The following is a 21,578-nucleotide window of genomic DNA, read 5'->3' as shown; positions in this document are numbered from 1 at the left end:
TCCATCCATCACCAAAATAATCCGTAGCAGTCAAAGGAGTTGAAAAAAAGGCATGTGCATGTGTCCAAACTTGACTTTGTTGATCCTATAGCCATATAATCCGAGCAATGATCAATATTATTTTTGCTAATATGTGTTTATAAACATACAAAATATAACAACAAGAAACAATAAAAAAGTATGTGGGTTTGAGGAGCCTCTGTGTGCCACTCATGTTGCATTCATTTGGTAAGTGACTACTCCGCTATGCATTGGAAGAAATATAATAATTTATCGTTATAAAAAAAATAAAAGATTTTGTTAGTCAAATGTAGTATACAACATTATTAAAAATGAACCTCAACTTCACTGCGTTGCAATCTCTTTCTCATTCTCAATTTCTTAAGACTCTTCTCAACAGGGTGCACTTTTCTCCTAAGCGGTGGTCTTCTCTTACTCCAAACTACTAACGAACTAAGAACTCTACCTGTCGTGCCATCCATGAAAGTAATTGGATCAATTGTGTTGCTAGTATCATGATCAGCAATCCCAGAGTACTCTACCTTCAACCGCTCTAACTGGCTAATCAATATCACACAGCTGCTCTCAGCCTTTGAAGCATTGGAACACAATTTATAGAAGCAGTTTTGGATCCTATCATACCTCCAGGCATCGTGGTTGCTATTTGTGTCATAACTACTTTTGACAAAAGTATATTTTCACTTTACATCCTTCCTCCACCGATCCAAGATATATTTTAATAGTATTGTATGCTTTCTTAGCTGAGTCAAGATACGAAAAGTGTGCCTGCATAATATGCTCATAAACTCAAACAACTTGCAAGTGCATTTAACATCAAGGGAATCTTCATTAACTTTGATAGTGTAGTTTGCATGTTTTAATAAGTTATTATGCACTTAAACCTCATTGTCTACGAATATATATCTACCAACCTCACATCCCAATAACGAGATAAAAAAATATAGAATTTTTTACAATTCCTCTTGTATTTCTTTGAATTTAGCAATTGTGTATGTAGTTTGAAACCGCTTCTCAGGAGAATAGCGACCGATGAGAAAAATCTCAATGTCAAATGAATTAAATTTAGCAATTGTTTCATTCTCTACCTTCCTCCTAAAGGTTGAATCATACTGATTAACAAATTATTTCAGAGTTGTCTAGAGTTAACATAGTTATCAAAAAATGCATTCATGCTTTCACTTCGTTGTGTAGTTGACATTTCTACTTAAAATGTACCTCTAACATAGGTCAACACTAAAAAATGCCAGTCACTATGTAATGATCCCAATCATGTATTCTCATGCAGATCATAGGTAACAAACAAATTGCACCAACGTTCTTTGAATTCATGCTCACTTAAATAATCATGCACGCACTTCTATAGAGTACTTTTGATTTCCTCATATCGAAAATGTGATCCAAACTTCTCAGGAAGCTTTTTCATTATATGTCACAAGTAAAAGCGATGCCTAAACGTTGGATACATCCTCCAAATTCCAATTTCTATTGCCTTGTCTTAGTCTGTGATGATTTCATTTGACGGTTGTTCATTCATATACTTCAACCATGACTCAAACAAGCACTCAAATGTATGTGCGTCCTCATTGGATATCAATCCGCACCCAAATAAGATTGACTGACCATGGTAGTTCACACCCACAAACAATGCAAAAGGCATCTTATATGCATTAGTCAAATATGTTGTGTCAAATATAATCGCATCTCCGAATGACTCATACGCATTTCTACTTTGTGCGTTTGCTCGAAACACATTCTTTAACCGCAACTCATGGTCCACGTCTATTTGATAGTAAAAATCTGGATTTTTTTTTTTATATATATCTTGAAAATAGTTACATAAAGATTCAGCACCTCCAACCCTGAGGCAAAGTTGTCATACTTTATCGATGTAGTTTCGACACTTTTTCTCCCCTAGTGGTACATTCTCGCAACCCCTCGCCTCAACAGCCACAACCTCAAATTTTTGGACATTCGATTTCTACCTCATCATTTATTTCGAGCCTCTTAGCGACATGAGTATCAACATTGTTAAAGCATATGAAATGTCTTGTATTACCCGAACTATAAACATGTGTGTGATTCAAGTTTACTTTAGACAAGATATATCCACTTTGATCATTCAGTGTCACATTAATCCTAGCCATATACCATATCTTCTCTGATTGTCTTGACTTGTAAACATTGGAAGCCTTACTCTTTGATTTTCCTTGTCGCGCTCATAACAAGATAAACCATTCGACATTCCCATCGCCTCCATATTTAGAATTCTTTTTACACATCTCAAACCCCTTCTTCTTACCATATTTTATACAGTAAGACCAAATTTCTTCTACAGATAAAAATATCATTATAACTTTAGGTTCTTCAATGGTTTTATTACACTCATTATCTGCATGTACCACCTCATCACCCTTATAATCTGTATGTCCTACCTCATCACTCTCATAATTTGCACGACCTGCCTAATCATACTCATTTTTTATATGTCCCATGTCAGAATCCATTGCAAGTCCAATCTTTAAATTATCTAAGAAGATGCAACTAGATTCAAATAAAGATTAAAAAAAACTTTTGAATTTTTGTAGTGTTATCCTAATGTCAACAATAAAACTCATTAGGTTTGGAATGTCAACAATAAAACTAGTAGTATATTATCAATAAAGCTAGAACCAAATTATCAATAAAGACTCAAGGCAATCTGATAAGGTTTAGAATGTCAACAATAAAACTAAAACCAAATTAATAAATATAAGAATAGTTGAAATATCTAATGTATTGAGGAGCATTATTAAACCATGCAATCCTACAAAAAATCAATTTAACTAAATCCCAAAATAACTTTAACTAGTAGTATATTATCCAGACTTTTCCGATTTAAATTTCAATGCAAATCTGATGTTGACTTCAACTTCTGCAAATCTGTTAACATTCAGCTCCCAAGTCGTCTATGATAATAATGGTGCATTAGCTTTAGTGACACAATAATGACCTAAACCAGAACTCAAATATAAGAACTTGAAGCATGTCCAATATAATAATACAATGTTAACATCAAAAATTTTTATAGCAATAAAACCATACCAACTTAACTAAAATTGTTATTTTTTTTTTTTTTACGCCAAATTAAATATATTTTCTATACATTCAAACTAAATATAGTCCACTAAAAACTCTAGGAAATAGCTAAAATCTCATGACCAATTCTATGCACATGGAGCAAATGGCTTTATGCATATTGATAATGCAAAGAACAAAGGAAACGAAAAAAATGGGTACCTCACTACCCACATGGAAGTCAAAATTTCTCTCTGTTGTGAAATAAAAGGATAGAATTTCAGAATCTGGCTGCTTTTGCCCCCTTTCTTCCACTTGAAAATTTTAAATACAAAAGAAAATTGATAGTTGTCTTAAAAGGAATAAAGTGAGGTTTCACACTCATCAAAATCATAGATAGAAAGTTTGGAATTTTTTAACTTCAAAAGTAAGTTGGGGAGACCAGTATAAGTCAAGTAAGAGATGAATGGTCCCTGTTTAGGAAACAGAACAATCCAAATGACTGATCTTAGTGGTTCCTATTTCCCAAACAAATCTCACTCATTCCATTTAATATTCTACCGACAAAAATTTGGTCCCTCAATGGATACTAATTTTCCAGAATCTTCAATCCAAAAACCTAATAGAAGAAAACAAAAAATATGGACCCACTACCCCAACCAATGTTAAATGTTTTGAAGACATTCGAGTTTGTGCTGCTTTCCTATGTTTGAAAAAAAAAAACCAGTCTGAGTCCCAAGGGAAAATATTTATAATACTTAGTTGTTATGTGCTTATCCCTTATTTACTTTTCCCCAAAAAAGTTACCTTCTAGTTTTTCTATTCTTTCTAACGCAACTTTTCATTTATTTTAATTGTAGCATTTTTAGAATAAGGTATCGTTTGGATTCGAAGATGAGTTGAGATGGGTTGTGAATAGTAGTGAGATGAGTTGTGAATAGTAGTGAGATTTGTGAGTTAAAATTAATGAATAATAATGAAAAGTAGTGAGATGAGTTGAGATGACTTGCGAATACAAATTGGGCCCAAGTGTTTATCAGTTTGTGTTTATCGAACATTTTTTTTATAGGTAAAAGTAAGTTTGTGGAATATAAGCAAATGAAACTTTAAATTTTCTTAGTATTTTTTGTTCACCAAGTTGACAGACCTTGAAACTCTAAATAATATGGAAATAAAACTAATTCTAAACTTCGTATAGAATGAGCATGTCATCTTTTTCAATTTTTGGAACACATAAGATTTTCTTTCTTTTTCTTAGTTAGGTGCACCTCATTTTTCAAATATAAACCAGTGAAATAATAATTAACTAGTACATGATAACTTTTATCTTACTTGTAATTTTTTTTAGTTGATAACTTCCGTGTATAAAGATAACTGCAACAGTTGAAGATGAGTGTGATTATGTATATCTTAGGAGTTTTCTCTCATTAATATGTTATTTTTCCAGTTTCATTGCCTCTAGGATTAGCTACAAAGAGAATTGATTCTATTTGCATTATACTCTAAAGTGCATGAAGAAGAAGGTCAAATGGCCTTAAGTTGTATCTAGTTGTATTACCAAAGTTGGAAAAATTTAATATTTCATGATTTTCCTTGCGCTTAATGTATGCAATTTGTTCTATGTTGTGTTTCGGTCCCTGCATCAAGCTATAGACACAAAGAAGATGAATTAGTATTTCATATTTCTACTATTAGGCTTGAGGTTAAAGGATTTTAAAACAAGTGTGAAATAGGGATCCATAGGCATACTCTATCGTAAATTTAGTAGAAAATGGATAACTGGATTACAATTACTAAGTCAAACTTGACAAATACTTGTCAAACTTTATCCACTAAGGATGTTGTTTTTCTTTGTTGGTTGGCTTTCCTGTTGTGTTGTGATATGTCTACGTATAACATCTTGAAATCTTATTTAAAAATTTTAGCCCCAATTGCTCAATAACATAACTTGTTTTGTGCTTACTAAAAAAATTGAAATCAGCAGCTACTTTATTTGGTTTTGTTAATTACTAAGAACATGTTATGATCTTATTTGCAGCCCCTTGTGGTGGAAAATTAATCTACTAAGCATGTTGTTTTTCTTTGTTAAATGACTTTCTTGTTGTACTGTGATATATTCCTTGCTAATTGGATTTATTGGTTGGCTATCCTTTTGTATCTCATTCGGTTGTGATAAGAGCAAAGTTCAGTAGGAATAAAGGGAATTGAAACATACTTCATGGTAAGATAACCCAGATGGTCAATGAATAGTGGCAACTGATTGTTGTAACCATTGAGGACAGTGCTACTTCCTATATGCCACAATTCTTTTCTCGAGGCGGTTTGCAAAATGTTGTTGTTATTGCTTTTGAGTTTCTAACATGTCTATATATTATTCATTGTTTAAAATTTATTAGAAATGGACTCACAAAGGCATGGATATATGTTCTTCACGAACCTTCTCAATAAGGATTCTAACACCGACCACACTTACTTGAGTCAAACTCAACATAGTCCAGTGATGGTGGAAGACTCTCCACTCCCACCCAAAGTAGAGGTTCTTTCAAAAAAAAAAGAATAAAGGGTGCAAGATTCACCCAAGAAGAAGACAAACTATTTGTCTCGGTATGGTAAAATTTAGCGTAGATGCGATCCAAGAGACTGATAAAAAATACACCCAACTTTGAGAGAAAATTAGTTTATACTTTAATCAATATAAACAAAGTATAATAGACCGAACCATTGGATCCTTAATACATGGATGGTCAGCCTAACAAAACAAGGTATATCCATCAACTACTTTCAAGCTCTTTTACATACTATTTTGTTTAATTATTAGCCCCACTTTGTTAATTATTGTTTTTTTTTTTTTTTTTTTTTTTTTGTGTTTTGCAAGTTTGATAAAGCGGAGATTATATACCAATAAGTGGAGAAAAGTCAATTTCCATTCAAGCATTATTGACACCTGTTGAAGGACCAACCAAAATAGATTCAGTTTTGCTCAAAAGATGGTCCAAAGTAAAGATCCACGATGTTGTCGACCCCAACTCGTACCTCTGTTGCTTTAGATTCAATAAATGATGCCGAGGAGGAACATGTTGTTGACAATAATATTATTGAATTGGAGAGGCCAATGAGAAGGAAATATGAGAAAACAACATGGAAGACCCCAACTAGACCAGCTAAGGACATTGTCAAGCTCTCCAGGATGAAGTATATTATTCTTAAGGAGTCATGCGCTCAAGAGAAAGTTTTTTTTATCATAAATGTGATATCCCGTATTTACGTATATTTTGACTAAGTAAATTATTGCATTTATTAAGATTATGAGCTTCTTGTTTTAAATTTTAGATGATTTACGTTATATTATTTTAAGATTTTTAATTGTTAATTCAATGTATTTTCTTGTTATTAATTATTGTTCATTATTTAAATTACTTTTTATTTGAAATTAGCCTATTGTTAGATTTAATTATTTTATATTCATTTAATCACTACGTTTAAATTATTTTATTTAATTTACTATTTTGAAATCTTTTTCGTTGGATCATTTTTGTGACCCAAGATGTGAAGATTGGACCTCATTTCTTTCCCTCAATTTTTTCTTTCCCTTAATTTTTTCTTTCCTCTTTTTCTTTTCTTCTTTTCTTTTCTTTTTCCTTCATTTTCTTTTTTCTCCTCTCTCTCTCTCTCTCTCTCTCTCTCTCTCTCTCTCGTGCGCGACGTCTTCTCCCTCTCTCCCTGCGTCCGCGTCGTTCTACACCTTGTGCCGCCATGCGCCGCTCGTGTCCGTCACTGCCCCTACCGTTTGCTTTCCCACCCTCAGGCGACCAACTCCCTCCGATCTCAACTCCTCTCGCATCGTCGTTTGTCCCCACGCTCAAAGCGAAACCGCAACACCTCTTGTGTTCACGCGCCGCCGTCGGTGAAGCCACCTCCGGCCACCATTTCTTCACCACTTTACCTAAACCCATCCTCAGTTCCGATCCGCCACCGGTGAAGCCCCACCATCAATATTTTTTGGGTATTTTAGCCTTCAACCGCCCTCTACGTCGTTACCCAAGGCCAACCACCACCACCATTGACTTCACCGACATCCCTAAGCTCTTCCCTATCAATTTCGGGTCTTGGTTTGTCCCTGTTCAAAAGTGGGTTTTTGAGACCCACGGCCACAGTGCATTTTGCACTGTTATGTTGCTGTGCCGCCACTTCTTGCAGCTCTGTGATCCTTCAAAAATTATTATATAGCACTGTAAGTATTTTTCCAAAGAATTTTCGTGATTTAAATGTATTTTTGCACTAACTCATTTTACTGTGAACTGGTTGGTTATACCGGACTAAATCCAAGGCGTAGGGGGTCATATAGATTGGAGAATGGAATTGTTTGTATGATTGGATTGTGTTGACATTTGTTGGTTGTTGGATATTTTTGTTGTGTCTTGTTCATTGCATTTGCACGCATGTTCATGTTTGTAGCTGAAAACTGGATTCTCGCATGATTGTATACATATTCATGTATTTATATGAAAACTAAGTTTTCATGTGAAAAATGATTTTGAGTATGTTTGAAATGATTAGATTGACTAGTTTGAGAGAAAGGAAAAGAGACTGTAAGGATGGTGGTATAGTCCCGCCTGCAATTCCCACTTACGGTGCATGCGGTAGAGATGGTGGTAAGCAAAGATGGTGGTGTAGTCCTGCCTGTGATTCCCGCCTACGGTGCATGCGGTAGGGATGGTGGTAGATTCTCGCCTGTGATTCCCGCCTACGGTGCATGCGGTAGGGATGGTGATAGAGTCCTGCCTGCGATTCCCACCTACAATGTCCGATAAATGATTTTGTTGTTGGTTCATGATTTAATGGTTACGAGTACATTTTCAAGGAAAATGATGGATATTATTTATGGTGTGTTTATGGTCAAATGAGATTTTTGGCGTGTGTTGGAAAATAATCATTTTCGGAGAAAATGAGGTTTTGGGATTTGGTTGTTGGTTCCATTAATGCGTTTTTATCCCGATGGTTGTTTGGATTATTACTTACCTGTGGTATCATTTTATGGTATCGCATATTTTGATGCAGATGAGGATGACGAGCCTTAGGCTTTGGCTCCGTTGGAGGAGTAACCTGGGGTTGCTCTCATGTGTCGAGATTCATTTTATCACTGGTTTATGTATTTGCCTTTTGTAATATATTTTGAGATAATTATATAACTTTTTAAAGGCAATTTATTTTAGATATTTATATTTAAATTTCTGGTACTTAATTGACTTATTTATATTAACCGCTGCGACTTTTATTGTGCACTTTTACATGTTGCACACACTTGATCACTTATTGTGAGGATGCATAACCGTGTTGTCATCATCCCGACGTCACGATTCTCGTGTTTCCGTACGTGGGAATCGGGGCGTCACAATAAAGAGGAGAAGATACATTATGATCGAGATAAGTAAAAGCATAAAATATAGCAGAAAGATGAGAGGCTAAGGTTAGAAGCGGACAGACTTGAATTTGCCTAGTTTAAAGTGGAAAAAAAAAATACAGAGAAATCAATTAGAAAGAGAGGCAGATTATGTTAGTGGATGTCACTGATTTACTTAAAATACAACATCTATATTTTTAACAATGTCAAATGGAAATTGTGGCAAAATGTAATGTAGAGAAATAATGATAATTGTTTTGTGAGGGGTGTTGGCTTTCCTTTTGTAAGATTCTAACAAGATTCACTAATGACCTGCATTAATTAATTTATAACAAATTAGCTTTTTAATTTGTTAGTGACTTTGAAAAATATTTGTTTTGATAGATATATGGTAAACTTGGTTTTCTATAGAAATATAATACATATATATTCATATGAAAATATTAGTCCAAATGTTGTTCTAATAGCTTTTTTAGGGAAATGCAAATCGTACATAGGAATATTGAGTCCAAACTGACAATATAAATTATAGCCAGTTCATTTTCTAATTTTGAGAATATAATTTCCATTGATGCTCAATTAGGTCTGATTGGAGCCGATGATGAGCCAAAGTGTCTATAATTTCATGATGACATTGAATGAACTCCAACAATTTATTTGTTCATACTCGAAGTCGGGAACTCCGTTATAATCATGCTCATTTTTTATGATCATGTTATGTAGAATTACGCATGATTTCATTATTTTTTAAATCACTGATTTTAAACATTCAAGCTGGTCTACGAACGATTGCAGAGCATTGTTGAAGGACCCAAATGCATGCTATACATCCTTTCCTGTTAATTCTCGTTCTGCTATAAAATATTTTCTTGTTCCAATGTGGAGATAGGATCGTCTTTGCAAATATTGACCATTTGGGATAAATATCATCGTCAAGGTAGTACCCTCATAGTTTAGCATTGTCATTATTTGAGTAACTCACTAGAGGAGCACGGTCTTGAAAAAATTCAATGAAAATAAAAGATCTTTCTAATACATTGATATTGTTATGGGAACTGGGTGATCTATAAAAGGCATGACATATCTAAATATCATTAGATATAACCGCTTTTAATATAATAGTTGGTTCAAGACTCTGATCATAGTACATACATTTCCACACATACGAACAATTTTTCTTCTTCTAATGCATGCAATTAATACTTCCTATCATCCTTGAGAATCTATGTTGTTCACCAGTAATGAACAATTGAGTAATATCATTGGTATTTAAAAATCTCAAATATTCATTAGAAAAAACATTTACAATTGCGGTTACAAATTTTCTCAAGCTCTTCATTGCGGTGCTTTCTCTAATCCGTATGTATTCATCTATGAAATTAGCAGTTACTCCATACGCAAGCATTTTGAATGCAGTGGTTATATTTCATAGAAAAAATAGACCGAATCTTCCAGCATTATCTCTTCTTTGGATGAAGTAGGGCTTGTAAGCCACTACCTCATGCTAAGTATGAAAAAAAAAAGAGAACAACTCATACGAAATCTACTTCGACATATATTTGAGGGATATACTACTACTTCTGCAAAATAGCTGTTCGTTCCCTCGTATCATGTCCAATGTACTTACGATGTTGGCGAGTATCACGATGTGTAGATGTTGATCCTCCATCATCACTAAGAATTAGCTTCAACTCATCTTCAAAGTCTAAATAAAGCAACTAGGGGTGTAACCAATCCGGTTTTGTCCGATTTTGTACATTTTTTAGAATAGAATAGGTATATACTGGTTTTGAAAACTTAAAAAATAATACTAGACCAATTCACTATCGAAACTGAAACTTTTGATTTTCCAATTTCAGTCCGGTCCAATTCGATTTTTTCAATTTTACGGATTATCTATGTTTGTAATAACATGATGTTTACATATTCTAAACTATTAGTATATTTATATTATAGACTAATAGTTTATATTATTTATATTATATATGTATAACATGTATTTATTATAATTAACTTATCATGACAAGAGGTCAAATATTATAAAAAATAATTATTTTTTGTTATTTGAATTATGATTGACTTTAATTAATTCCCAAAAATTATGTATGTGGTACAAATCATGACTTACAATCTTGATATTGTTTCTCTTCTATAAAGGGAATCATATAGTTTCTATTATTTTAATAAATGCGTACTATCACTTATAACTTGCAATTGCATATTATTTTTTATACTTATACTATAATATTGAACAATAATTATGTACCTTTGTCATATTCTTAATATATATTAAAATGCACATATAGTACATAAGCAACAAGAATTCTACGTGTAAGACATGTATGTTTGAAGCGCGTTACCAAAATAAAATGGCGCATATGATAAATAAAAGATCAATTATGAATTAATGTATAAAATAGTACATAAAAATAAGAATTACATTTTGTAAAATGATAACAATATTAGTCTAGCGAATATTATTTATTTTTTTGAATTATTGTAGAAAATAAGATGAAGATAATTGTTATTTTTTCTAAATAATATTATATAGGAATAATAATAATAATAATAATAATAATAATAATTTTAAATCTAAAAAGAAATATAAAAATTATTTTTATGAATTATTGTGTATAGAGTTCAGGATGAACAACAACAATTTACATGCGAGCGAGCAATAACATCTTGCATTGGGAAAAGTAAAGAGTGCTCACAACTCATGGTGAGCACCTTGAATAGTAATAGTGCTCGTCTTAAGGAGAGCATTGCAGAAGTGTGAAGCTCATCCTAGGAAGAGACAAAAAGATCACGCCTGATGTGAGCATAAGTGTTGGTATTTGAAGTAAGTAAAGAGTGCTCATACAAAACGAACAATAACATCTCGCATCGAACGAGCACCGAGTGCTCACAACTTGAGAGAGAAGAAATTTATGACCAAGGTGATTATAAGTGCTTGCATACGGGCCTACATCTTCAAACAATAAACATGGCAGGCACTCCACTTGTGCCATCACTAGCTAATTAGCTCGCTTTGAGCAAAAGTTATTTTCTTGCATTGGTTGGTTATCTCAAGCAGTGTTTTGATCGGAATAGTATTGGTTGATGATTTTGAGAAAAAATTTATTTTCTTCTCTGCTAATTATCATAAGCATTGTATTGATCAAACTAACCTTGTTTGGTGATCCTGAGTAAGTATTATTCTCTTGCTTTGCTTGGTTATCCTAAATTGCCTTGATACCATGTAAAGATTATTTTCTCGTACTGCGAGGCTATCCTAAGCAGTGTTTTGATTAGATTGGCGTGCTTCGCAATCTCAACTAGTGTGTTTGTCAGACTGGCCTTGATGGTGATCTCGAGCAAGGTTATTTTCTCGTTGCTCGGTTATCCCAAGTAGTTTGTCAGTTGGACTAGCCTCCAAGCAATGGGTTATTTTGTTGACTTGCTCTGTTATCTTGAGCAGTGTTTAGCCTGGAATCACCAAACAATGGTTATTTTCTAGTCCTGCTCAATAATATTGAGCATTATGTATGTCAAACTGGCATTTCACAGGATCATCGAGCAAGGCTAGACTTGTCACTGCCAACACATTGCTCGAAATCACCAAGTAGAGCAAGAAAACAAGCATTTCTTTGGGATCACGGAGCATGCCAGTTCAATCCAAACATTTTTTAGGTTAATCAAGCAATACAAGAATATAATCCTTGCTTGCATCATCAGGTAAGGCCAATCTAGTCAAAACAATTCTCATGATAACCAAGCAGAGCAAAAAAATAATTCGGGGAGAAGAAATTCACACCCATGGTGAACATAAATGCTAACACTTTAAACGACCAAAGAGTGATCGCCTCAAGGCGAGCAACACCATCTTACATTGGGCTAGAAAAAAGTGTTCGTGACTTGAGCTGAGCATCCTGAAGAACAACAGTGTTAACCCCAAAGCTTAGACAATAATAGAAGCATCATAAATAAAATAGTAGAAGAGACAATTTTGGAAAAAAAAAAAGTAAAAAGTCATGTAAAGGTGCTAGAAAGAAGGCATTGAGGTCTTCAACTCAAGACAAGCAAGATGACGAAAAAGGACCTCAAAAACACATCTCTCACTACACAACCAGTGATATTCTAAGCAAAAGCTACACATTTTTTCACATTTGCCAAAGTTAATCATGCAATTTCAAGTCAACAATCATAAGAATATCATCAGGCAAAGCAAAACAGACACGCATAATAGGGATACCAACATTTCCTCCCCAAAATACAACCTAACCCATCATTAAGATCAATGGTAAAAAATATAATGTAAACATCAAATATAAATCACTATTTATAGACAGATATGTGCTCTATTATCACAATTAATAATGTCTACTACATATTATTATGTAGCTCAAGCTCAACTTTTGTTTGTTTTTACTTGATCGTAAATATTAAAAGAGTCTAGTTCAAACAAAGATATTTGAGATTGATTCATGTTTAACATAATCAACTATGTAATTAAGGCTAATTTTTCATGTCGATGTGCTCCTAGTACGAAGCGAAATATTTTAGAAATGAGACTTTAGGACCGGTTATGGTAAAAAAATATGGGATTTACACCCTCCAAATAACCGGCTGACATGTCATTGTTCTATAGTGAAAAAAATACAACCGGCCTCATTCAAACATTCCACCCCCCGCATGTGTATTGGGCTCATCTCACTCCTCCCTTTCTCTCTCTCCCCATTTCTCTCTCTCACTGAACAAAAATCATTGTGATTCTTCCTATACATTTGGCCCAAGATATGCTTTTCTTTACCTCACCTCTCTTAAGAAGCCTAATGGTTTTTATTTATTTTGAACTCTAGATAATCTTTTCAAAATGATAGCAAGCTCTAAGGGATTACATAAACTTGACGGTCGACTTGAGTAAAGGGATTACTTTAGCCAATCGCCACAAAGAGATTACATAAAAGTAATCTCCCAAAATTGATGTGGATTCATGTAGTTCGTCAGATTATAAAGTTATTTTTATTGTATAGTAAATCTGATCCCACATACAAAAGCCATCGTGGTTACGAATTGCTTATTTTATTATATTTTTTTAATTTAATGATTAAAGAAGTGGTTTAACGTTATTTTTTTAAAAATGTTTAAGGGTATAAAAAATACATGAAAAGAAAAAACCAAAAAGGCCTTGGACACTCTCGATTGTGTAGTTGTAGCCAAAGTTTTGAATACCATACCGGACGCTGTATCGGTCAAGACACTGGAACGAAATATTTCGATATCGGTACCGTTTCGGGATAATCGATATATGAATAAATTGTATATATAAATATATATAAATTATATTCCAAAATAATAATCTATATATGAATAAATTATATATAAATACATATATATATAAATTATAAATAGCCTAGTTTGAATTGGGTGACAAAAAATGAGCTTATAGTTTGAAAAAATGAAACAAAAAAATTAAAAGTTGAAATACAAGCCGGTACAAGTCGAACCAGCTGGTGGTATATGCCGTACCGGCCACTGGTCTGGTACAGATATTATATATATGACATATACTAGCCACTGATTCGGTACAGTATTATATATATTTCGTACCAGCCCAAATATTGGCCGGTATGGTACGGTATTTAAAACAGTGGTTGTAGCATTATCCAAGCACAAAATAGTAAGGAAAATGATAGTTGAATCGACAAAAATGACCAATTAAATTTTTTATTTTTATTTTTACTTATGCCCCATTTGGAACTCTTAAATCACTAAATTTATCTCAACTTAAAACATTTTTACACGTGAGACCCACAACCTTTTTTAACTTAACATTTCTTTACACGCGGGAACCACAATCTTTTTCAACTTTCCATAAATACATCTAAACTCATCTTAACATCTAAATTCATCTTATGTGGGCCCTACAACAATCACTCTACTATCTCAACTTACTAATATTCATAAAAAATTTAATTCATCTCAACATCCAAACATGACCTTAATAGTTAAGGAAATGACTATTTGTGAATTGATATTTTTTTCTTTTTTTAAAATATTTAAATATGTATACAAAATGATAAAAATAAAAGGAAAAAAAAAGTGCAAATGCACTTGTCAGTCGACTTCTTCTGTCGATTCTCTCGGTCTGAGTAGTAGAACCCAAATAGTAAATATGCATTTTGTTGTAATCTAAGAGCACTCTCATTGGAATAGCCAAATATAAATCAAATCACTGAAATGACTAATAGGACAAAAAAATATATTACATTGGATTAGGCAAATTCATTTAAGAGTAACTTTCAGTTACAATAAATCCAAGTCTCGGTTATATTTGGATGTTCACTATAGCACAACCAAATCAATTGTTTATTATTATTCCGTCTCTCTCCTCTCGCTTTCTCCCTTTCTGCCGAAGTTTATTTCTTTTCCCTTGAGTTTTTTCCATTCTTCTTTTCTGCTTATTTGCTCTACCCTCATGAAATGGATTGGTCCGATTGAACATCACCACTGCACCACCGTAACGCCTTCGTCTGGGCTTTGTGACACCACCGCCCCACCCTCTCCTCTCCTCTCTCTCTCTTCGTCTAGGCTTCGTGACCAGGTATGCGATGTCTCTCTCACATCTTCCTCAATTATGTAAAATTTCTCTACAACATCTTACCTCTCTCTCTCAAACTTGCTCTGACTCACTCCATTTTGTTGTGATTAATCTATCATTTATGATATGGAGAAACGTTTGGGGTCAAGGATTTTGGAGCTTACCATTTGTGAATTTGGGTCTGAGGTCTATTGGGGGTTTCTAGGGTTTTTATTGTTGTCCTTAGTAAATATGGGGTACACAATAGATGAGGCTTCACTTGCAATAGATAGACATGGTAAAAATTTCAGTGTTATATGGGTTTTGAATAGTTTTACTCATTATTCTGTTTCATGATGATATTGATATCTAGACCTGATCATGATTGAATGAAAACAAATTTGTTTTTCTCTTTACTCTGTTCATTTTTGTTGTAAATGTTTAGTTTCTACGATACTTCCAATTTCAGTCTCTTGAATAATTTGAACTTGTGTGTGCTGTTGTTGAGTTATTCCATGGTTAAAAGGTAAAAGAATGCTGCGATGTAGGATAATTAGTTGTAGTGGTACTTTGATTTTGTATTATAACGTTAGTATTTATGAAGACGTTGTGGTGGGATTTTGGGAGGATTTTAAGATTTGGCTTTGCACACCCCACCAACCACTGGAAAAAAAGAGACAAGACAAAAATGATAAATGCTTTATTATTTTGGTTCTTGATAGGTCATGTATTGGTCCTAAACTAATAGCTATATTATAGGAAATAAGTGTTTGATGAAGTGCTATTGAGAATGTTTCGCTTAAAATATAGTTGGTTGGGTTATTTTGGAACAAAATATAAGTAATTGGGTTGAGCTTATTAAGTGTTGCTAAGAAAAAGATAGGGCAAGAAGCTGTTAAGGAAATCTTGAGGGTTGATTGGAGTTTTTGTGGGATTTAGTGGTGCAATTACTTTTTCTTAGAACAAGTTAGGTTTGTAGGACTATTAAAGTTAGGTAAAAGATAAAGTAGCATAGAAGAAAAATTGATTTCCATGACCATCTTGGTATACTGATTTCCATGTCTTAGCTCTCTCATTTGTTTCATGCTCATAGTTATCTTTTGACAAAACAAATACCATCCTACTTAACAAAACAATGAGCGATCAACTCTGATCAATAGTTCTTAAAGCTGTAGTATGTCCTCATCAGTGTGATCAAGTGTGTATTATGTTCTCATTACTATTTTGGTGTTTTTTAAATTTCTACTTCAGAATTTTAATTATTTTTTGTGTTATTTAAAATTTGTATTCAAGTTTTATGATGAACTTTAAATTATTCAAAGATGAAGCCTTCATTTGATGCAGATCATTTTTTCACCAATCTCTTGCAAAATGGTGGATAAGGGGAATGCAATATCCCATTCAATAACATAAATGATAATTTGGTGGTCTAACCATCATAAGCAGAAGGTGAACAAAGGCCACACACAAAAATCTCAACGAGGTGTTTCTTTCACCACAGAGGAGGATAATCTCATTGTTTCAGCTTAGCTAAATATTAACCTTGATGCTATTCGAAGGACTGACAAAAAATCCACACAAATGTGGGAAAGAATTTATACATACTATCATGAGAATAAAAAATCAAACACTTCTAAATGTTTGATTGCGTCATTGACCAATCGATGGCAATCGATCAAAAAATGCACAAACAAGTGTTGTGTTGCTGTAACACAAGTAGAGTCTTTGCACCTGAGTGATACCATAGAGGTTGATAAGGTATTAATTTTGTTTTTTCTTTAATTTTTTTATATGCTTGAACTTATTTACATATTAACGTTATCACTTTGTTCGTTTAAGATTAAGAAGGCAAAAATAATGTACAAAGAAACTGAGAAGACAACCTTTACCATGGAGTATTCTTGGTGTCTATTGAGACACAAACTAAAATGGCAACAACATCAGTCAACATTGTCAACGAGGAGAAAACCACCTGAAGACGTTTGGCCAGTGCTAACTTAACTCGAGATGGAGACGATATTTTGGATGACAATGTGGATGTCATCCTTGAGAAACCTCAAGACAAGAAGACTAAGAAAGAAAATGAAAGAAAGAGGAAGTCTAAAGATGATATAGATGCTGAATTTAACCATGCCTTAGTTCGCATGAATGCTGATAGAAATACACTCATGGTGGAGAGAAAAGAATTTTACAGTAAGGCAGAGCGGGATAGAGATGAGCATCTTGCACTTGAAAAGAAGAAGTTTGAAGTTAAAATAATGAAATTAGATCTTAATGGGATGAAAGCAAAGCAGTAAGTTTATTTCCAACGTCTTCATGATGAAGTTTCGAAGTTTTAATAAATAAGTCTGCAATCACATCACCATCCGAGGATCCATCCACACCTTTTGGATGTGTGTAAGTATTTGTCTAGCCTATTTCGACGTTGTAATTAACAGTAATACATGTTTAACGTATACGTTGTCTGATTTTAGTGGTTGTCTAGCCATATATGATGGAAATATATGTGGCTGGGAATCAACTTTGTGATTGGACATTGTCTTTATTTTTTGTGATGGGCAGTAACATTAGTGATGGGTTGACTTTTAGAGGTGTGTATGTTTTTGTAATGGGCTGACTTTTGGAAGTGTATATATTCTTGTGATGGGCTGAAATGTGTTGAACATTAGTTATGACTTGTGTTTTTCTTAGTGGTATTTTTCTCAATTGTGTTGTATTAAATATTTAGAATGTATTTGCTGCACTCTAGTATCCATCTACATTTTTATCCAAGTCTCATATTGTATAATATTAATATTTTCATGTAACTTTTAATTTAGAAAAAAAATAATAGAACAAAAAAAATTATTAAATTTATAATATTTTATTATTATTTTGAATAATAGATGGATAATCCAATATGAGAATAGTTTTGAGTGGAATAGCCAAATATAAAATCATGTCATATTATACAAATTTTACATTTACATTTGCGTAATCAAATGCTAATGCACTAAGAGCATTAGCATCAAAGTTTTGAATACTGTACCGGAAGTCGTACCGGTCAAGGCACTGGAACGAAATATTTCGGTACCGGTACCGTTTCGTGTACCGTTTCGGGATAATATTTCGGTCCCGATACCGTTTCGGTACCGGTACCGGTACCGGTACCGTTTTGTATACCGTTTCGGAATAATTTATACTTGAATAAATTATATATATACAAGCATTAACTGTATTCTAAAATAACAACAGAATAAGTCATAAACTCAATACTTCTCAATACAAGTCTTAAGTTTTAAGTTACAACTAACATAAAGTTATAAACATCAACATTATCATGATAAAGTCATTAACGTCACCACGTCATCAAAGATACTCATCCTCATCAAAAAGACAATAAGGATCAAGATTCGACATGTTAATCAAAATATTTTCATCAACGTCATCACTGTCATCAACATCAATACCAACATTATCATTGTCTTCCTCATTTAGTGAGGCTAATGGCTCCTCAATATTTGCCCAATCCAAATCTTCTCCATCAAGAAGCTCAGATTCTTCACCCACCCATTCTTCCATCAAATCAATGTTTTCAAGATTGATTGGATTTAAAGCATCTCTTCCCTTTTTTATGCTCCTGTAAAAATAAAATCAAACATAAGTGAAAATATTATATATTTTTCAAGAGTGAAAACATTAGTATTAAAAAAATTTACCTCTCCCTCAGCTTCAAGTTATAACGAACAAATACTAAGTCATTCAAACGTTTATGCACTAATCTATTTCTCTTCTTTGAATGAATAAAATCAAATGTGCTCCAGTTTCTCTCACATCCAGTTGCACTACAACATTGACTTAGCACTCGAACAGCAAACCTTTGAAGCGTTGGAACCTCGCAACCAAATTGGGACCACCATGCAACTATAACAATAATGCAATTATAAATTATTAATCAGTAAAAATAAAATAAGATAAAATTTAAAGTACAAAGTCACATTATTTAACAAATGATATTGATAAATGATAATACCTGGATTAATCTTATCACGCTGGCGGATTGCTAAAGAATGTCCAAACTCACCTATTGCATTCTTATACAAGTCAAGTTCTGCAATGATCTTATCTTGATTATCGGGATCAAGTTCCATCTTCATAACACAACTGTTGAAGCCTCTTACAACATCATTTTTATTTTTAAAATTGGGGCTATAGTAAATTCCAGGATTAAGAAAACAACCCGCCGCATGTAATGGACTGTGAAGCTGCCTATCCCATCTTGAATCAATGATCCTGGTGAATGGATTGAATAAACCAACTTTATTATTGCATCTTGCTTTTATGTTCTCTTTGGCTCTTTCCATTGCATCATACAAGTATCCCATTGCAGGTTTCTCATCCCCGTCAACAAGTCGTAGAACACGAACCAAAGGCTCACTAACTCTGACAATAAATTGACATTGAGCCCAAAACTCTTTATCTTCTAAAACGATCTCAGCTATCTCCTTCCCTATGTTACTCTTAGAATGACTTGATGCAATCCATTTATCACAAGTAAACATTTGTCTGAGTTCTTTCTTAAACAATAGCAAACATTGGATACTTAAAAAATTTGTCGCAAATCTTGTAATTGCAGGACGACACAAATCATGACCTTTGGTAAAGTCTTTTCTCATCAATGCCAAAACCCAACCATGGTTATAGATAAACTTTGTTATCTTTTTTGCCTTTTTTATAGCATCATCAATAAGGGGAAAACATCTTGAATCAGAAAAATTCTCCAACATTAAATCTATGCAATGAGCTGCACATGGGGACCAGTAGAAAGAGCCATACTTCTGTTGTAACTTTTTTCCTGCAGCTTTATAACTTGCATCATTGTCCGTTATGAACTGCACAAGATTCTCAACTCCAATTTCTTGAACAACCTCATCAAAGATATTAAACAATGTTTCAGCATCTTTTCGAAGGCCAGATGTATCAACAGACTTCAAAAACATTGTACCTTTCGGACAATAAACTAGAAAGTTGATTATTGATTGTTGCTTCTGGTTTGTCCAACCATCTGCCATTAGTGAACAACCGGTCTCATTCCAAACCTTCTTAATTTGTTGCAAATAATCTTGAACCTCATCTACAGCCATCTTTAACAAATTTCCTCTCAACTCATATAAAGATGGGCCTTTGAATCCTGACCCGATGGCAGTCATGGCATCGATAGCTGGTTGATAAAACTTGGATTGAGCTGCATTGAAAGGCAGATTAGCATCATACCACCAACGTGCTACAGCCATCTTTGCTTTTACAATCATCTCATTTGAAGACATAGAACTCTTAATTGAAGGTTGGGCCCCAGGAGTTGTTCTTGGAGCAAAAAATCTACTCAATCCACCCACTGACTTTCCAGTTCCAGATTCTTTCGACTTCCCCTTACCTTTTGAAAGCTGAGACTGTCCCTCTATACTATTACCATAATCAATATCATCAGATGTTAAATCTATATCGCCTCCAATCTCTGAACTTATTTTTCTTTTCTTCTCTTTACTTTTTTTCATTTCATTAAGCAACTCATTCATTTGCCATTTTACATCTTCAGTGACCTTTTTACATGCTTCTACATCGCCTGGAATCCCAGCTAGATGATACTTCAACCGAGTGATTCCGCCACCTCTAATTACTTTATTACAGTATAAACATTCGGTATTATTTCTTGCCCCTGGCACTGCACGTGCATGGGCCCAAGCTGCATCTTCTGATCTTACAGGAGCAAGTGCTGGAGTTGAACTTGAAGTCATACTACCGGTTGATTGACAACTAGACATTTATAACTATTAAAGTATAAAACATTAACACTTATAAGTAAGCCATTAAGAAGAAACTCAATCAAATCTAAACTATAAACAAACATCTATAAAATATATAAACAAACATATATAAAAATATAATCTATCAAAATATAATCTATAAAAATATAAACAAACATCTATCAAACATCTATAAAAATATAATCTAAAACATTTATAAAAATACAAACAAACACTATAACAATATAATCTAAAACATCTACAAAAATATAATCTATAAAAATATAAATAAACATCTATAAAAACATAATCTATAAAAATATAAATAAACATCTATAAAACATCTATAAAAATATAATCTAAAACATCTACAAAAATATAATCTATAAAAATATAAACAAACATCTACAAAAACATAATCTATAAAAATATAAACAAACATCTATAAAAATATAATATAAAACATCTATAAAAATAAACACTATAACAATATAATCTAAAACATCTACAAACATATAATCTAAAACATCTATAAAAATACAATTATGATTTATTTATAAAAAAAGTAACAAAAAAAAAATCAAACTAAGTAAAAAACAAAAAAAATAGTAAAATACCGAGATGAGGGGGTGGTCGGCGACGTGCGGTGGGACCAGACGGAGGGCGGTGGACGCTGGCAGCTGGCTGGCCGTCTGCGGTCTGGGACTCGGCTGCTGGGCTGGCGCTGCCGCGCTGCGCTGCGCTGTTTGGCTATGGG

General features: G+C 33.3%; 1 long non-coding RNA gene across 1 annotated transcript; it reads left to right on the top strand.

The window, feature by feature from the left end:
- The first annotated feature begins 15,921 nt into the window (after positions 1 to 15,921).
- LOC121258283 lies at positions 15,922 to 17,271 on the top strand. The gene is made up of 3 exons (XR_005939377.1): positions 15,922 to 15,932; positions 16,238 to 16,240; positions 17,003 to 17,271. It is a non-coding gene; the product is annotated as an uncharacterized LOC121258283 (long non-coding RNA).
- The last annotated feature ends 4,307 nt before the right edge of the window (positions 17,272 to 21,578 follow it).

The sequence above is a fragment of the Juglans microcarpa x Juglans regia genome, chromosome 3S (assembly GCF_004785595.1).
Source record: "Juglans microcarpa x Juglans regia isolate MS1-56 chromosome 3S, Jm3101_v1.0, whole genome shotgun sequence".
NCBI classification, from domain to species: domain Eukaryota; kingdom Viridiplantae; phylum Streptophyta; class Magnoliopsida; order Fagales; family Juglandaceae; genus Juglans; species Juglans microcarpa x Juglans regia.
Note: the sequence above shows the minus strand (reverse complement) of the source record. Positions and strands in the feature narration are given on the sequence as shown.